This window comes from Gopherus flavomarginatus, chromosome 1 (assembly GCF_025201925.1).
Source record: "Gopherus flavomarginatus isolate rGopFla2 chromosome 1, rGopFla2.mat.asm, whole genome shotgun sequence".
Taxonomy (NCBI): domain Eukaryota; kingdom Metazoa; phylum Chordata; order Testudines; family Testudinidae; genus Gopherus; species Gopherus flavomarginatus.
This window is the reverse complement of record NC_066617.1, coordinates 236,357,889-236,371,858: the sequence shown is the minus strand read 5'-3', so window position 1 is coordinate 236,371,858 and position 13,970 is coordinate 236,357,889. Positions and strand designations below refer to the sequence as shown.

Below are 13,970 nucleotides of genomic sequence, written 5' to 3'. Positions count from 1 at the left end.
TATAATGCAAACCTGAATATGAGGCTGTTGGGTGTAGTGGTAATAGTCCCAGAGGCAAATGAATCATCAAGTACCAAAAAAATAAATCAAATATTTTTTGTGACCAAAAACCTCCAACTCTACTGGCTGCAGCGAGCCAAACCCATCCTGCCGGAACTGTTTTAAAATTGGAATGTAAAGCAAAAGAAAAGCAAAAAGTAGAACGCAGCTTTAAAAAATCACCTGTGGCCATACCAATAGCCTGGGCATGAAGTATCAAAAACAAAACCCAGACACAATGTATTCCCACAAAACACATAAGTAAAATCAAGCGAAGAATTGAAAAGGAACGGACTTTAACCAAGGAGACACAGGGACTGTATGCTTGTTGTTGGAAGGTGAATATAAAGGTTAATTGTAAATAACTCATTACCCTTGCTGTATCTCCTAACACTGGTTCTAGTAATACACCTAAAAAAGAGGCATCCATCATTAACCGTCAGGCAAGGTTTATGGTTGATGAAGTATGGTACTAGTATCCCACAGAGTCTACCGGACCATTAATACATGTATGCCTGTAACAGTGGACCAGCTCAGTAAACAGCGGGACTTTCCATTCCTCCCTAGGCTAGACAGAGGCACTCCTTCTGAAATACATCTTTATACCCCAATAAAAACAAGTTACATACTGCCCCCTAACATAGTTAGTTACTGCCCCCTGACATGGTTAGTTATCACCTTTAGCTCAGGCCTCATACCAGGCCTCTAATATAAGGGCTTATGTCTCAGGCTCTCTTCCTACTACAGAAACACAGAAAACAATCTGGAGAAAACAGTGAAGAGGAGGTTGCTGCAAGAGTTCAGCCTAACAGAAAGCTGGAATGGACAGGTGGGCAGAACAGGCTGGGACTTTGAGCAGGAAGGATCATAATGTATAGCTGAAATTATTTTAATCAGTTTATTCCTAGTGAAGGGCTTCTTTTTTCCTTTGTTTTTTCAGACATTGTTCTTGTGATGTTGCACTCCATATGCGTTTATGAAAATATGCTTATAAATGTGAATATGTTGTAACTGGAATATGCTTTATGCAAAAGTTCTCTTGTAAGGTATCATTACAAAGCTTATAATCTACTGAGTGTGGTCATCCTATTTGTATTAATGTACATTCTTGTATCTGAAGCTAGAAATATGAAGTATAACTCTGAGGTCCTATTGTAATTATGCAAAGTGTGGGCCATTAATGGTGGCTGAGAATCTTGATGGCTCCCTTTGACTAGGACAATTGGTTGTGAATGGGTTTATTTACCTGCAAGCCTTCCTTTGTATGTGTGGGCCAGCCCATGAGTAATGAAGAATGAGGTTGCACAGGGACATGTGACCATGTCACCTGATGCTGAAATCCTGCTTAAATCTGGTACTTTTCCATTTAGAAGGAGGGGTGGGGACCCAGAGAGACAAAAGATTCCTGCCTTGTGCCAAAGCTATAAAAAGGGAGTGGAGCAGAACAGAAAGGTGGCCAACATGAGAGAGCTTCTGCTTTACACCTAAGATGTCTGCTGGAACTAACAAGGACTGTACCAGGGGAAAGAATTGGGCCCAGACTAGGAAGGAGTTTAGTCTCCCAAAGAAGCTTATTGGAACATCTCTGAGGGTGAGATTTACCTGTATTCAGTTTCTTAATGTATTAGGCTTAGAGTTGCGTATTTTGCTTTATTTTGCTTTGTGACTTACTTTGTTCTGTCTGTTATTACTTGAAACCACTTAAATCCTACCTTTTATACTTAATAAAATCACTTTTGTTTATTAGTAAACCCAAAATAAGTGATTAATACCTGGGGGGGAGTGAACAACTGTGCATAGTCTCTTGTGTGTTATAGGCAGACAATTTATGAGTTTACAATGTAAAATGGATTTATTTGGGGTTTGGATCCCATTGGGAGCTGGGTTTCTGGGTGCTGGAGTCAGGTAACCTGCTGAGCTGTTTTCACTTAAAGCCTGCAGCTTTGAGGGTGTGGCCAGGACCCTGGGTCTCTGTTGCAGCAGGCTAGTGTGTTTGGCTCAACAAGGCAGGGTTCTGGAAGTCCCAGGCTGGCAGGGAAAACGGGCTCAGTGGTAGTCTCAGCACATCAGGTGATAGTCCCAAGGAGGTCTCTGTGACTGAAGCCATCACGACTCTTATTTATAGAGACTCTGAACTTATCAAAAGGAAGCAAGGAAACACCATTGGAAAGAGTTTTGAGGGCTTATTCTTGTATTTATTTATTCTTCTTCGAGTGATTGCTCATATGCATTCCAGGTAGGTGTGTGCTCGCCGCGTGCACGTTCGTCGGAGAAACTTTTACCCTAGCAACCCAGGCGGGTCGGCTGGGCGCACCCTGGAGTGGCGCCGCTATGGCGCCCAATATATATCCCAGCCGACCCGGCCACCCTTCAGTTCCTTCTTACCGCCCGTGTCGGTCGTTGGAACTGTGGAGCGCGGCTTCGCTGACCTCCACACTCGCTAGCAGCTCTTTCGCTACCGTTGTATATAGTAGTTGTAGTTGTTATTGTACATATATAGTTGTTAGTTAGTAAGTTATTTAGTGTTGTTAGTATAGTTATTAGTAGTAGCGAGGGGATCGGGGTACCCCCCCCTCCCCTGCACCGGGAACCGGAGCCCATGCCCGGCTCATCGGGCTTCAGGCAGTGCTCGGCTTGTCACAAGCCCATGCCAGTGGGACACCCTCACGACTCATGCTTGAAGTGCCTAGGGGAGTCGCACTTATCGGCCAAGTGCGCTATCTGTAAGTCCTTCAAGCCCAGGACCAAGAAGGAGCGGGACATTAGATTGCGACAGCTCCTCATGGAAGCGGCCCTGACACCTTTGCCCTCGGTACTGACCGCAAGTCAGCCGCTGAGCAAGGGCACCGCGGCACCGAGTGTCACCAAGAAGCCGGCACCGAAACCAGCCCAGAGCCGCTCAATCTCCCCGAAGCCAAAGGCGGCGAAGGCGCAGACCATCTCGCCATCAACCGCCCCGCAGTCCGATCCTGCGCAGAAGGTGGATCGCCCAGCACCGATACCTGCCGCGGCACCACCCAAGCCGGTACCGTTGACTCTGACCCCGCGAGGGCCGTCGAGTCCGGCACCTGGCAGCTCCCTGGTACGCACCGTGGTAGAGCTCGCCTCTCCCTCGACCCCGGAAGCGTTCGCCGTGGCGAGAGAGCTAATTGCCATCACCGAGGCGCCAATGCCCTTACCCCCGGCACCACCGGTGCGGGTTCTCTGCTCTATGGGCAAACCGACCCTGACCAGACCAGCTTCGGTCAGTGTAGCAGGCCGGCACTGCTCCAGCTCGCGGTCCCGCAGTCGCTCGACATCAAGGCGCCACTCAGGCTCACGACGTCGATCACGATCCCGGCACCGGTCGACCTCCCGGCACCGATCGCCTCGGCACCGGTCGAGCTCCAGGCACCGATCAGACTCCCGGCACCGGTCGAGCTCCCGTCACCGATCACCCCGGTACCGCTCATGCTCTCGGCACCGGTCGAGCTCCCGGCACCGGTCTATGTCCCGAGCGTCAACTTGAGACTCCTGGCACCGCTCCAGCTCTCAGCACCGAGGTGGACGCCGCACCTCCAGGAGCAGATCCAGGCAATGGCGCTCGCGATCCCGGTCGACCTCCCGGCACCGAGCCGGTCGCAGGTCCCGGTCTCGATCTCAGCACCAATACCAGCACCGGTCACCATCCTCCAGAGGTGTGAGGTTGGTCGGTACCTCGGCACCGACTTTTGCAGCGCCACCGTGGCCATCAAGGGGCACGTCGGCATCCTCCCAGGCAGGCAGCTACTATGGGGACCAGGACCCCGAAGTACCGCTGGGGGGTGTTCCAAGACCCCCGCCCGCAGGACTCGGCTGCCCAACAGTGGGGTTTTTGGACACCCTGGGCTTACCATCAGGCCCAGGGTGCCCCCGTGCCTCAGACACATCCCACCGCCTCGGAGCATCGGGTACCAGAGGCCACTGTTTCCCGCCCCCCGGTGGTTGAGTCGGACAAACAGTCACCCACGCACTCCCCGGGACATCAAGAGCAGGAAACAGGTCATGAACAAGAGACCGTACAGGATACCCTCATCCCCGGAGTATCCTCCTCTTCCTCCTCGCCGGATGAGGCAGTGGCTGGGTCATCGGCATCGGGACCTCCACCGATAGACCTCAGGGCCCACCAGGACCTCCTCCGTAGAGTGGCCCTTAATATCAACCTCCCGGTGGAGGAGGTCGCAGAGGTGGATGACCCAGTAGTGAGCATCCTCTCGGCCTATGTGCCTACCCGGGTAGCTCTCCCGTTCATAAAGACCATTCAGTCCACCGCCGAGAACCTCTGGCAATCACCAGCCTCCATCCCGCCGACAGCTAAGGGAGTGGAGAGGAAGTACATGGTACCCTCTCGGGGGTACGAGTACCTGTATGTCCACCCTCCTCCCTCCTCCCTAGTGGCTCAGTCGGTTAACGACAGGGAACGGCATGGCCAACAGGCGCCGGCCCCCAAGTCCAAGGAGGCAAAACGAATGGACCTCATGGGGCGCAAGGTATACTCGGCGGGGGCTTTGCAACTCCGGGTGGCCAACCAGCAGGCCCTGCTGGGACGCTATAACCACAACATCTGGATGGAGGTGGGTAAGTTCGCCGAACTACTTCCCCGGGACTCACGCCCGGAATTTAACGCGTTCCTGGAGGAGGGTAAGAAGGTGGCCAGGACCTCCCTCCAGGCCTCCCTTGATGCAGCTGACTCGGCAGCCAGAACCCTGGCATCCGGAATAACCATGAGACGCATCTCATGGCTTCAAGCCTCCACACTACCCCTGGAACTGCAATATACAATCCAAGACCTACCCTTTGACGGGAAAGGGTTGTTCTCGGAGAAGACGGACTCCAAACTACAAAATTTAAAAGACAATCGAGTCATTATTCGCTCGCTGGGGATGCATACCCCTTCCACCCAGCGTAGACCCTTCAGGCCCCAAGCATGGCGCCCATACTTCCCACCCCGTCAGAGGCAGGACCTCAATAGACGGCGTGGCCGGGGAGGACGCAGACGCCAACCCAGCGCCCAGGGAGGCCAGAACCAAGGACCTTCCAAGGCACAGCCGGGCCCCAAGTCCGGTTTTTGAAGGTGCGCCCGGGGACAGCTCACCAGTCTCAACGCAGGATCCTTCCCCTACCTTCTCCAACCGCCTCTCCCACTTCCTCCCGGCGTGGTCCCAATTAACGTCAGACCGTTGGGTGTTACGCACAGTGAAGCATGGATACCATCTGCAATTTGCTTCTTTACCCCCTTCCCGCCCCCCTTCCCGGTCCCTCTTCAGGGACCCCTCTCACGAGCAAACCCTCCTACAGGAGGTTCGCTCCCTCCTGACGGCGGGGGCTATAGAGGAAGTACCGATAGCCGAGAGAGGCAAGGGATTCTATTCCCGTTATTTTCTGATTCCCAAATCCAAGGGAGGTCTCAGGCCCATCCTAGACCTACGGGGCCTCAACAAGTGGATGCTCAAGTTGAAGTTCCGCATGATCTCCCTGGGAACCATTATCCCATCCCTGGATCCTGGAGACTGGTACGCCGCCCTCGACATGAAGGACGCGTACTTCCATATCGCCATCTTTCCACCGCACAGGAAGTACCTCCGCTTCACGGTCAGACATCAGCACTTCCAGTTCGCAGTTCTACCCTTCGGCCTCTCTACAGCCCCGAGGGTGTTCACCAAGTGCATGGCCGTCGTAGCTGCCCACCTCCGTCGGCGGAAAATCCACGTCTTCCCATACCTCGACGACTGGCTCCTGAAAGGGTCCTCTCAGTCGCAGGTGCAACGGCATGTCGAGGCCGTTACGGACCTTTTTTCCCAGCTGGGCCTGCTTATCAATGCCGAGAAGTCCAGCCTGGTACCCACACAGTGGTTGGACTTCATAGGCGCAACCCTGGACTCGACTCAAGCCAGGGCCTTCTTACCTCAACCTCGCTTCCAGGCGATCGGTGTGATCATCCGGAGCTTGCAAGCCTTCACACTCACCTCGGCTCGAACCTGCCTCACAGTGCTCGGCCATATGGCCTCTTGTACTTACGTGACAAAGCATGCCAGGCTCAGAATGAGGCCCCTCCAAACGTGGCTTCATTCAGTATTCAGACCGAGCAGGGACCACCCGGATGTATTGCTGACGGTCCCCCCCGATCCTCTCCGCTCCCTCGACTGGTGGCTGACCCCATCTCTAATATGTGCGGGCATGCCGTTCCAGCCACAGCAGCCATCGGTAACTCTAACAACCGATGCGTCATCCCTGGGGTGGGGAGCCCACTTAGGGGACCTGCGCACCCAGGGCCTCTGGTCGTCCCAGGAGTTGTCACTCCACATAAATGTCCGGGAGTTGAGGGCAGTCCGCCTCGCCTGCCAGGCGTTTCAACGACACCTACAAGGCCGTTGCGTTTCCGTACTTACGGACAACACAACAGCCATGTATTATATCAACAAACAGGGGGGAACCCGTTCATCTCCCCTATGTCAGGAGGCCATTTGACTCTGGGACTTCTGTATAGCCCAGTCGATAGACCTGGTGGCATCCTTCCTCCCAGGAGTCGAGAACACGCTGGCCGACAACCTCAGCCGATCCTTCCTCTGCCACGAATGGTCAATCAGACCGGATGTCATCCATTCCATCTTCCGGAGGTGCGGATTTCCCCGCGTAGACCTCTTCGCAACCAAGTCCAACAGGAGGTGCCAGGAGTTTTGCTCCTTTCAAGGTCTCACTCCGGGGTCGATCACAGGCGCGTTTCTTCTGCCGTGGACCCACCTTCTCCTATATGCCTTCCCTCCGTTCCCTCTGGTGCACAAGGTCCTGTTGAAGCTGCGCAGGGACAAGGCGCATCTGATCCTGATCGCACCTGCGTGGCCCAGACAGCACTGGTTCACCGCCTTGCTGGACCTATCTGTGGACAACCCGATTCCCCTTCCTCTCCACCCAGACCTGATTACCCAGGACCACGGCGCGCTTCGCCACCCGGATCTACGAGGTCTACACCTCATGGCGTGGCTCCTGCATGGCTGAGCACAGCGGAGCTTAGCTGCTCCGCACCGGTCCAGCATATACTCCTTAACAGCAGGAAGCCCTCCACTCGCTCAACGTACAGGGCCAAGTGGAAGCGTTTCTCTTGCTGGTGCGCTTCTCAAGGGGTGAACCCTACGCAGGCCCCAATGTCCACGGTCCTGGACTACCTCTGGTACCTTAAGCAGCAGGGCCTGGCAATTTCCTCCTTAAAGGTACACTTAGCGGCCATCTCCGCCTTCCGGCCAGGGAAGGTGGTCGTTCTGTCTTCTCCCATCCCTTAGTCGCCAGATTTCTTAAGGGCCTGGAGCGTCTATACCCACCCGTACGCCTCCCTGCCCCTACCTGGGACCTTAACTTGGTCCTGAACAGGCTCACGCTCCCACCGTTTGAGCCACTGGCGACGTGCTCGCTCACATACCTGTCATGGAAGACGGCCTTTCTGGTGGCTATTACATCGGCCAGACGGGTTTCAGAGCTGAGAGCTCTCACAGTGGACCCACCCTACACCGTCTTTCATAAGGACAAAGTGCACCTGAGACCCCACCCGGCGTTCCTCCCTAAGGTTGTTTCCACCTTCCATACCGACCAGGACATCTTCCTCCCTGTCTTCTTTCCGAAACCACACTCTTCTCGGCGGGAGCAACAGCTGCACTCCTTAGATGTACGTAGGCGCTTGCTTTCTACATCGAGAGAACAAAGCCTTTTCGGAAGTCCCCTCAGCTGTTTGTGGCGATCGCGGAACGAATGAGAGGGCAGCCTATTTCCTCACAGAGGATTTCCTCCTGGGTAACTGCATGCATTCGCGCATGCTACGACTTAGCTCGCGCCCCCTCTGGCCATCTCACGGCTCATTCCACGAGAACTCAGGCGACGTCGGCGGCCTTCCTTGCGCACGTGCTGTCACGGAGTGTGGGGGAGTCCGGCCCTGCACCCCTCTTCCTGGGACCCACAGTGACTCTCGGCCAGCCAGTAAAACAGAAGGTTTATTGGACAACAGGAACACAGGTTACAGCAGAGTTTGCAGGCACAGTCAGGACCCGTCCACCGAGTCCTTCTGGGCTTTCATGGTGCTTGGATCCTAGCTAGGATACCCTGAATTCCGCCCACACAGCCCCAAGCCCAAACTCAAACTGCTTCCCTCCTGCCACTCCCTTCCTTTGTCCCCTTCCCGGGCAAAGGTGTTGACCTTTCCCCTCCCTTACCTAGCTCAGGTTACAGGCCCTGGCATCGTCCATCCCCTAAAGTCCTCCCCTGCTCTCCCACTCCCCACACAGACAGTCCCTACTGCATCACACGTGCCTATACAGGAGATATGCCGTGCTGCAACTTGGTCATCGATCCACACATTCGCCGCACACTATGCGCTGATCAGACAATCAAGAGAGGATGCGGCCTTCGGCGTAGCAGTCTTAAATACCGCCACATCTCGCTCCGACCCCACCGCCTAGGTAAGGCTTGGGAATCACCTACCTGGAATGCATATGAGCAATCACTCGAAGAAGAAAAGACGGTTACTTACCTTTGTAACTGTTGTTCTTCGAGATGTGTTGTTCATATCCATTCCAAACCCACCCTCCTTCCCCACTGTCGGAGTAGCCGGCAAGAAGGAACTGAAGGGTGGCCGGGTCGGCTGGGATATATATTGGGCGCCATAGCTGCGCCACTCCAGGGGGCGCCCAGCCGACCTGCCTGGGTTGCTAGGGTAAAAGTTTCTCCGACGAATGTGCACGCGGCGTGCCCACACCTACCTGGAATGGATATGAGCAACACATCTCGAAGAACAACAGTTACAAAGGTAAGTAACCGTCTTTTTGTAGTGTTTGCATTTTTTAAACCAATAAATCTCTTATTTTCAAAGTATTCACATTGTTTGAAAGCTTGTAAAATCATTCTCAGTCCTCTGTGCCCCCACAAACACATCCCTCTCCACCCCCACAAACACACTATCACGTGACTTAAATCGGTTTGCTGTGTGACATGAAAAACAAAACTGACAAATCACTAAGCTTCTCACTTGCTGAGGAATCTTGTTACAAAATAAGTCTATGCTGATGAGGCCATCATAGTGTTGCTGTTGAAGGCACATGGGAGAGTACTGCAGGATGACAAGAGAGAAACGCAAAGCAGCTCAGCACTGTGGGTGAAATAGCTAATAACTAATACAGTCAAATGAACAGTTGCTAGAAAATGAAGTCCTTTAACTGTAAGTACCATTCTCTCATTGTGCATGACTTGAAGGAGAAGATGGCCTTAGATTTCAAATATTCTTCACTGATGGTGCAGCTCAGTCAATATACCTCATACATCCATTATGTCATATTAGCACACACCTACTTAGCAATGGACTGCACTGAAATCCCTCTCACAGCACGCTTACAGCCTTGACTTTGTGAGAGAGCAAGTCGGTCTAGTCTGAGAAGTGCATATACTTCATAGAGGCGCTGGTTTTTATGACTGGAAGTAGCGTCAGAATAGCCATTTCACTGACTTTAGAGCAGTGGTTCTCACACTTTTTTTTTTTCCTTGAAAATTGCTGAGGGTTTTGGTGGACCACTTAATGATCTTTCCAAATGTTGTTTGTACTGTTTGCTAAAAAAACCCCGCAACTTAATAATAATAACACTTTTTTTGTTTTACAAATGAAAACACACAACTCATATTTTAATAACAGTAGTCTTACCTTTCTAATGCAATGGATGTGCCCTCTCTCCCCGCTGCAGCAGCCCCTGAGCTGGGGCTGGGAAGGGAGGTCTCTCCCTGGCAGCCACAGCCCTGGAATTGGGGAACGTCGCCTCTTTCTCTGGCGCAGCTCTGCAGCTCTCAAATTCCCCAACCTATCTTCTCACCTCACTGCCCCCTCCCGAAGCCACCACCTATCCACTATTCACCTCCCTCAGCCCCAGGCCACCACCTCCCCTTACATGTGTATCTTCTCCAGGGTCCAGGCACCTAATTAATGGAACCACACCTGCATGGATCCTCTAATTAGGTGGATGGCCCTTCATTCTGTCATGTGTGGCCGCCCAGGCACGCACCTTAGAGGGAACTATCTGCGGACCACCTGAATAGAGCTCGTCCTTGGACCACAGTTTGAGAACCTCTGACCTAGATGATTTTTGCTGAGTTTTCAAATAGACAGAAATCAGAAAAGCAGATTGTGATGGAGTAGGGGCTGTCTGTGTGGGGGATGGGAGAGTTGGGGATGTCTTTTGGTGAGGGACAGGATCTTTAAGCCTGTAACCTGAGCCAGGTGTGTGGGGGGGTTTAGCACCTTGGCCTGGGAAGCTGGACAAAGGAATTGGCCAGCTGGAGGAGGGGCAGTTCAGTTTCGGTTTTGGGCTGGGTGAGGGGAATTCAGGGGATCCTATGCTGGATCCAAGCGCCCTGAACCCCGAGAAGGACTCGACTGGGTCCTGGTTGGGCTGGGCCTCCAGACTCTGCTGTAACCTGCAATCCTGTTGTCCAGTAAGCCTTCTGTTTTACTTGCTGGCTGAGAATCACTGTGAGTCCCAGGAAGAGGGGTGCAGGGCCGGACTCCCCCACACTCCATGACACAGATGCACCATGGGGAAAGCATGTTTGTACAGAGCCTAGCACAATGGAGTCCTGGTCTATGATGAGTGTTCCTAGGCACTGTTGTAATACAAATAATGTGGTGGTTATACTCAAACATACTATCTTGCATGTTAGGTAAGCTAGTGTGCACACAACATATACCAAATCACAAACACACAATCATAAAAGCCAGGATCTGAAAAGTTAACAGTCTAAAAATACACATCCTTTACTTCTCCACCAACATATACAGACTGAGAGCCCTCCCTCCCCCCATAGAGTATAGCACACACATTACACACTTCATTTTGCCCCTATGTGGATGCCAGACATACTAAATGCGTAGATTTAGAAGCCTGAAGGGACCATTATGATCATCCAGCCTAATCTCTCATGCTCCTTATCTCCCATCATGATGACCTAGTCTGACCTTCAGCTCCCCTCTCTCCAAACTACATCTCCCTCCCAGGAGAGCTGATATTGAAACGTGTGTGGCGGATGAGCTAGTGAAGAGGTCTGTGTCTCTAGGTGGAAGAATAGAATTAGTGTGTGTTGCTAAATGCCTTAACTTTTTGTTGTTTTTTATTTTGTGTTAGATGTAGTGTGTGTCCACTATCCTTAGCTGTGTATAAATTTGTCCAAGTTTAGGTTTTCTTAGTTTTCAAAAAGTCCTGTTGTTTGTGAAAGGTTGTGGGTCTCTAAGGCTCTCTTTGTATTTAAAGCTGCACCATATCTGTGTTCAACAACCCATTTCATTAAACTGTTGTAAAACCCTGTGTGAACATTGAATTCAAATTAAACCTGACTTATACCAAAGTAATTGAAATTGTATTATATGGGCTCATCTACCATTGTGTTTTCATGCACTGAGCACAAGAGGCTGCTGAACTGTGAAATGAAAAGGCAGATGTTATAAGGATCCCTTTTTGGAGGGGTGAGGGAAGAGAGGGGCATATACAGGCTTATAAAACATTCCAGCAGAGAACAAGTCTTCGTGTGTTTGCCAGGATGGTGATTTTTGACATGAGTACATTTTGAGAGGAGAGAGAACCCATCTGTCTGTATGAAATTATCTGTTGGTGTTTACATGGGGATAGGAAATGCAATGTTAACTTTTCTATCATCCTAAATATATAAAATCTTATGTCTGCTTCTTAAAATGAACATAGTGGGTTATATTTAGGTACTCTAAATGTGTAGTGGCCCTAATTCAGGAAAGCATTTAAGCACATGATTGTCTGTCTCTGTTTGGGACACCACTTAAACTTCTTTAAGCACATACTTAATTCCAATTGACTTCAGTACTTAGAACAGGGCTACACTCCACTTTACAATTTGTAGCTTTCCTTGAATAGCCTCGGTGGACCCACTAGTGCAGTTACAACCCGGTGGGTGGCCGTCAGTTGTTGAAACCAAGGAAAAATCCTGATGTAGACAGGGTTTAAGCTGGTCCATCATGCACAGGTAGGACCTTCTGCAGAACTACAACAAATTCCAAGCTCTGACAAGAATTTTAAAAGAGCTGGTTGAAGAGCTTGCTGGACCACTGATGTTGACTGATGTCAGTCAGAGACGTTCCAGAAGACTGGAAGAAAGCTAATGTTGTGCCAATATTTAAAAACTGTAAACAGAATGACCTGGGTAATATAGGCCTGTTAGTCTGAGATTGATCCTAGGCAAGATAGTGGAGCAACTGATATGGGATTCAATAAAGCGTAACAGGAGGATAATTAATGCCAATCAAATTGGATTTATGGATACTGTGAAACTAACTTGATGTCTATTTTTTATGAGTTTACAAGATTGGTTGATGTTTCTAGTGGGGTCCTGCAGGGATTAGTTACTAGCCTAACGCTATTTCACATTTTTATCAGTGACCTGTACGAAAACATAAAATCATCACTGTTAAAGTTTGTAGATGATACAAAAGTTGGTGGAGTAGTAAATAATGAAGAGAACAGGTCACTAGTACAGAATAATCTGGATTACTTGGTAAACTGGGCATAAGCAAACAATAGGCATCTGTGAATTTTATTTTAAAATTGAAGTAGCACAGGAACAGAATGCTGCGGAGGGACTCTGCAAGACAGTACTGGATGGAAACTAAGAGCCCACCCTCTGATTTAACTGAGGGTATGTCTGCACTACCTGCCGAATCGGTGGGTAGTGATGGATCTATCGGTGATCAATTTTTCACATCTAGTGTAGATGCGATAAATTGATCCCTGATCGCTCTTCCATCAACTCCTGTACTCCACCACGGCGAGAGGCGGAAGTGGAGTTGATGGGGGAGCGGCGGCAGTCGACCCTGCACTGTGAGAAGGCTAGGTAAGTCGACATAAGATACGTCGACTTCAGCTACGCTATTCTCGTAGCTGAAGTTGCGTATCTTAAGTCGATTCGCCCTCTTTCTCCCCTCCCCTTCTCTCCCTCGCCAGTGTAGACCAGGCCTAAGTTCAGTAGTTTCTAACACTTCAAAGATAGAGGCTCTCCTGTTAATACTGAAAGGAACTGACACAGATAACTTCCAGAATTCTCGAATAGTTTCTGACACTCTAAACTCAGTGGTTTTCAAATTTGAGGTTCAAAATTTTCTGCAGAACCTAAGCTTATTTAAAGATGTTTCTAGCCATTCTGCTTGCAAAGATAAACCTATTTACCACAGCTATTTTAATTCAGAAACTTACTGAATATATAATCATGGTGGGCAACCTGCAGCCCATGGGCCGCATGCGGCCCATCAGAGTAATCTGATTGCAGGCTGTGAGAGATTTTGCTGATGTTGACCATCCGCAGGCACGGCCCCCCGCAGCTCCCAGTGGCCGCGGTTCGCAGTCAACGTCAGCAAAATGTCTCGTGACCTGCAATCAGATTACCCTCATGGGTCACAGGTTGCCTACCACTGATATATAACAAATAGTTATTTATTTTAGATTTTCATGAGGGAAGTGTGGTGAAATGAGGCATAAAGAATTCTGAGACATATTGTCATGTGAGGGAAAAGATGATCTTTTTAGGTGGCAGATGGAATGAGTGACCTGGTATTGAAGTCATGAATGCGGGAGGAAAGGTTAAGAGTCTGCATTAGAAATATACATTGAGCAGGGGCAGTTTGGAATAGGGATGTAAAATATTAAACAGTTAACCGTATTAGGGGTTGTGAGTTAAATCCTTGAGGGGGCCACTTAGGGATCTGGGGCAAAAATTGGTCCTGCTAGTGAAGGCAGGGGGCTGGACTCGATGACCTGTCAAGGTCCCTTCCAGTTCTAGGAGATTGGTATATCTCCAATTATTATTATATTATTAGGCTTACTGTTAACCCACTTTAACAATTAACCCCCAGCCCCAGGCCAACTGGAGCA

General features: G+C 50.5%; 1 protein-coding gene across 6 annotated transcripts in view; it reads left to right on the top strand.

Annotated features, from left to right (window-relative positions):
• SHROOM2 (shroom family member 2) overlaps nt 1–13,970 on the top strand; it is a 206,558-nt gene that overhangs the window by 112,579 nt on the left and 80,009 nt on the right. Inside the window, exon 2 of one of the 6 annotated variants that reach the window (XM_050963317.1) lies at nt 1,410–1,630. The exons of the other annotated variants lie outside the window; for them this stretch is intronic. The gene's annotated coding sequence lies outside the window, so the exon portion shown is untranslated. The remainder of the gene's footprint in view (nt 1–1,409; nt 1,631–13,970) is intronic. 6 annotated transcript variants of the gene reach the window in all.